The 5245-nt window shown below is 44.4% G+C and overlaps 1 long non-coding RNA gene across 1 annotated transcript; it reads left to right on the top strand.

Annotated features, from left to right (window-relative positions):
• Positions 1-117: 117 nt before the first annotated feature.
• On the top strand, positions 118-2677 carry LOC113455477. Its single transcript, XR_003376581.1, has 3 exons — positions 118-219; positions 1331-1463; positions 2223-2677. It is a non-coding gene; the product is annotated as an uncharacterized LOC113455477 (long non-coding RNA).
• The last annotated feature ends 2568 nt before the right edge of the window (positions 2678-5245 follow it).

Here is a 5245-nt window from a genome sequence, read left to right as displayed (position 1 = left end):
ATCGGGCTCTCGCGGAGCCTGAGCGGCCTTTTTTCCTGCCTCCTGTGCGGGAGCCTCGGTTCTGTAAGTTTATTTAACCACTAAAGCTGTATATATTAATATCTGCCTGCATTTATTTACGCCGCTACACGGGAGAACCAGACTAAGAGAATGCTGGGAAGAAGAAGCAGGAGGGGGCCTCGAGAGACGCCATGAGATGGAGAGCAAGCAGAATGGAAAGTACGTACAGGAGGTAACGAGCCTTGGGGCAGCACATAGATTAATAGGAATGGATTAATTTAAGTTATAAGAGCTAGTCAAAAATAAGTCTAAGCTATTAGGCAAGCATTTATAATAATATAATATTATGTCTTAGTGTGGTTATTTGGGAACGTTTGGCAGAACAGAGCTGATCCGTGGTCTTGACAGAAGCCTCCCTTTATAGCTCATTCTGTAAAAGCAGTTGCCATGTAAGCCTTGTGACCTGAGTGTGAACCAGAACCCAAGTAAATAAGATAAATGTGGTGGTTTGAAGATGGCTCCCCTAGACTCATCTATTTGAATAATTGCTTCCCAGTTGGTGGAACTGTTTGGGAAGGATTAAGGAGGGTGAGGCCTTGTTGGAAGAGATGTGTCGCTGGGGGGCTTGAGGTTCGAAAGCCCAGGCAATTCCCAGTTCTCTCTCCTCTCCCTCTTCCCAATCCCCACATCCCTTCTACCCTCCTGCTCTCTCCTCCCCAATAATATTTTTTCTTTTTATTTATTCTTATACAATGCATCCTAATCACAGCCTCCACTCCTCCCAGTCCTGTCCCACCTGCCTACCTACCCTCTGCTCCAGATCCACTGTTCCTCTGAGAAAAGAACAGGCCTCTCAAGGGTATCAAGTGCACACAGCATAACAAGATGCAGTAAGACTAGGCACAACCCTCATTAAGGCTGACAAGGCAACCCAGTAGGCAGGAAAGGGACCCAAGAGCAGTCAAAAGAGTCAGATACACCCCACTCCCATTGTTAGGAGTTCCGCAAACACCCCAACTAAATAACCCCAGCATGTAATTAGAGGACTTAGCACAGACCCATGCAGGCTCTGAGACTGCTACTTCAGTTTCTGTGAACCCCTATGAGTACTACTTAGCTGATTGTGTGGTCTGTGTTCTGGGGTCCTTGGCTCCTTGGGCTTCTACAATCTTTCCTGCCCCAAGCTCCCCCTAATGTTTGACTGTGGATCTCTGTATCTGCCCCCACCAGCAGCCTGAGGGAGCCTCTCTAAAGATGATTGGGCTAGGCACTGATCTAAAAGTATAGCAAAATATTGTTAGGATTCATTTCTTTGACTTTTTTTTATCAGTTGTGAAGAAACCTTGTACCATGGGGAGGGGAGGCCTATTGGACCACGGATTCGGCACAGACAACACAGAAACACCTGCTATCACAGAAAGATTCTTTATTAAGCGGTGAAGAAACAGCAGGTGCCCTTGCAGGTATCATTTTTAAGAAGAGAAAGGGGGGGGAGGTGTCTATGTGAGAATGGGCTAGGATGTGGTGGTGTGTTTTGATTGGCCGTGTTAATTAGGTGAACCAAAGGGGCTTTTCATTGCTAGACTTTGGTAGTCATGCTCGGCCATGAGTCTGACATAAGAAAGTATCCAAATACGGGATATATGGGTACTTTATGGCTAGCTTTACGGATACAATCTGTGGTTAACAAGGGAAAGAGGAAGGGCAAGGTCTGCCACTGCCATATTTGACCAGGCTTGTTAGGGCTCAAGTTGTGTTTGTTCTTTCCTAGGTCTCTGAGCCATCCAGCTTTGGGTTCCTGGCCATACAAAATATACATTTGAGGGGTAGAGAGACAGTTTAGCGTCTAAAAGCACTTGCTGCTCTTCCAAAGAACCTGGATTTGATTCCCAGTCACACGGTGACTCAGTCTTACAACTCATTATAGGAGATCTGATGCCTGCTTCTGGCCTCCGTGGGTACCAAGCATGTATGTGATGCCCAGACATATATGCAGGCAAAACATCCAAACAGAATTTTTTTTTTTAAAAAAAAATTAAGCCTTTGAATTGAAACTTTAGACTCTTGTATCAGGCAGTGAGACTGGAGTAGAAATATAAACTCAAATACCCGCTCTGAAGGGAGGGTCTGCAGGCCTGTGGAAGATTGGATCCCGCCCCTGCAACAGGCGCATGCCAGTTCTGGGAACCTAATCTTGCTTCTTGTTTGTTGTGTTTCTCCAGCCCCAGTACTAGGCTGAGGAAAAACGGATTTGGCCACTGCAGGCGCTGAAAGAGAGACCGATAGCCTAGGCTGCCTGCCCTGTGGTAGAAACTGACCCGCAGGGCAGCCGCCTGTGCCGAAGGAGGGACGGACAAGGCGGCCATGCGTGGTCCGGCTGAGGGGCACGGGTCTGGAGCTGGCGGGCAGTGAGCCAGAGTGACCCCTAGCCGGCTTCACTCCTCACGTTCACGTCTTGGGCCTCCCACGGCATTCTCTCTCTGTTCACAGCGTTCTCCCAGCTTGACCTTCTGTGTACGATCCCGGTTTCTACATCATCATCAAGTTTTACTGGGCGAGGGACTCAGAGAACCCCAAAGGCATGCGACCAGAAGCTTTTTTTCCCCAGGCTTTCTGGAAGGTTATGTGATTTTATTGTATTTTATATTTTATTTTATTTTGAGACAGGATTTCTCTACGTAGCTCTGGCTGCCCTGGAACTTGCTTTGTAGACCAGGCTGACCTTGAACTCCAGAGACCCGCCTGCCTCTGTCTCAGCAGTCCTGGGATTAATGGTGTGCACCACCACCGCCCAGCAGTTACATGAGTCTTTTAAGGGTTCCTGGCCATGACTGTGGTGTGCCCAAGAGTACTTCTGTAGAATATTTCATATCAGTTTATGTTGTTATTTATTTTTTAAACTCTTCATCACAAAAATTTGGCTTCTATTGTGCACCAGTGCGTGCGTGTGCGTGCGTGCGTGCGTGCGTGCGTGTGTGTGTGTGTGTGTGTAGGTGTAGGTAGGTAGGTAGGTAGGCAGGCAAAGAAGGCGTGGAGCATGGATATTGAGTCAGAGCATGACTTTATGGAATCAGTTTTCTCCTACCTTTACTTGGGTTATAGGAATTGAACTTAGATCTTGAGGCTTGCATTGACACGCAAACACATTTACCTCCTAAGTCAACTTGCTGCTGCTGACTTCTGTTATTTTTATGTGGGTTTAAAGTGTGAGTTTGACCGACTTTGTCACTTGTGACTTTATTTTCATCACTCAGAATGCCTGTCTGAACTCTGATTCCCAGAAGATGGACAAAGCCGTGGTTCTTAACCTGGGGGTTGAACGACCCTTTCCCAGGGGGTCACCTAAGGCCATTGGAAAACACAGATATTTACATCACAATTTATAGCAGTAGCAAAATTACAGTTAGGAAGTAGCAACAAAAATAATTTTATGGTTGAGGATCACAACAGCATGAGGAGCTATATTAAAGCCTTTGGAAGGTTGAGAACCAAGGTTTTAATGCCTTAATGCCTTATAGAAGCCCTAATCCACATTAACCGGCAGCCCATTTTATTTTCCCAGAGATTTAGAACATCCCATTATGTCCCTCAATTCAACCACCTGACTGGCTGTTTTATCTTTGTATGCGCTGTTGACCTTGCTGCCTATTCTTATTTGTACTGGTTCCTCATGGATTAAACCTTTATTGACTTTGAGAGCTCCACTCAGTTGTAATTACAAGTATGCTTGTCCTCTTTTGTATACTGTTAAGACCTTATTCCACTCCAGATTACCCACTTCCTAGAGCGGAAGTGACTACCTGAAGACATTCTTTAATTTTTGGACTATGCTCTGCCTGTTCCTAGCCTAGATAGGTCTCATATCCTATGTGCAATGTTCTTCTGTTTCATTGCCTAATGATTAAAGCTATTTTGGCCAATGGCCTAGCAGAGTAAAACCAGACTGGAAATCGGAACAGAGATAAAGAGAGAAAGTGGGCCGAATCTAAGAGAAGCCATGATGCTGCTGAAGAAGGACATTAGAACCTTACTGGTAAGCCATAGTCTTCTGGCGATACACAGATTAATAGAAAAGGGTTAACTTAAGATGTAACAGTTAGTTAATTGAAGGGGCATGGTCTATCAATGTGTTAGAATTAACCAGACCAGCTTAATGTAATAGATTTAGTTTTAATAAACAGAAAAAAGGGACCCTACAAAACCAGGGTTCCAGCGACCAGGAGTGCAGGGAACAAATAAGAGGAACCAAGCGCGGTCACCTGGATGTTTTTATCTTTTTCACTTGGCCTCAGGGCGACATAACCTAATCAAAATGTGATTAGACTTCCCCATCAGTTAATAAGAAGATAGTGGCCAAACTGTTGTAATTAATATGGTTTCTGTGTGGTTATTCGGGTCCGGATGAATGCACAGCCCCCACCTACACATATCCATTTAGATAGTATAGATAGTATTGGAAAGATTAGAAATCATGAAAAATTGTAATTAGTTCCTGGCACTGTTTAGATAGCAAAACCATTTCATAAGCTCTAGGTTTTAAGAATTTCACAAGTTACTGGGTGGTGGTGGCTCATGCCTTTAATCCCAGCACTTGGAAGACAGAAACAGGAGAATTTCTGAGTTCAAGGTCAGCCCAGCCTACAGAATGAGTTCCAGGACAGTTAGGGCTATACAGAGAAACCCTATCTTGAAACCAGAAAATAAAAAAGTAAAAAATAATCTAAAAAATTTACAAGTTAATCCCACTAAGGACGATAAACTCAAGATACAGTCAAGAGGAAAAAGTGATCATATTAAGTCTATTTACTTAACACAGAGCCTTGGGTTACTATAACTCCCCCTCCTCCATTTGTTATCCAATTAGACTATAGATGTGTGCTATCCATATAGTTTTGCTATGTTTTTCATTTTTAAATACAGGAAATATTTTAAAGTAAAATCAAAAAACGTCTTCACCTTAAGAGGAGATCCCCATCACACCCATCAATGCCATGAAGGAAAATAATTGACAGCCAGAACTGTAAGGGCCTCAGTAAGAGATGACTCAGCAAGTAAATACTCCTGCTGCCAAGCCTGACAGCCTGAGTCAGAGTTCCAGAACCCACATGGTTGAAGAAGAAAATGTTCTGGGCTGGAGAGATGGCTCAGAGGTTAAGAGCACTGCCTGCTCTTCCAAAGGTCCTGAGTTCAATTCCCAGCAACCACATGGTGGCTCACAACCATCTGTAATGAAGTCTGGTGCCCT

This window comes from Microtus ochrogaster, unplaced genomic scaffold, assembly GCF_000317375.1.
Source record: "Microtus ochrogaster isolate Prairie Vole_2 unplaced genomic scaffold, MicOch1.0 UNK48, whole genome shotgun sequence".
Classification (NCBI taxonomy): Eukaryota; Metazoa; Chordata; class Mammalia; order Rodentia; family Cricetidae; genus Microtus; species Microtus ochrogaster.
The sequence above is the reverse complement of the archived record's forward strand: the minus strand, read 5'-3'. Positions and strand labels throughout refer to the sequence as shown.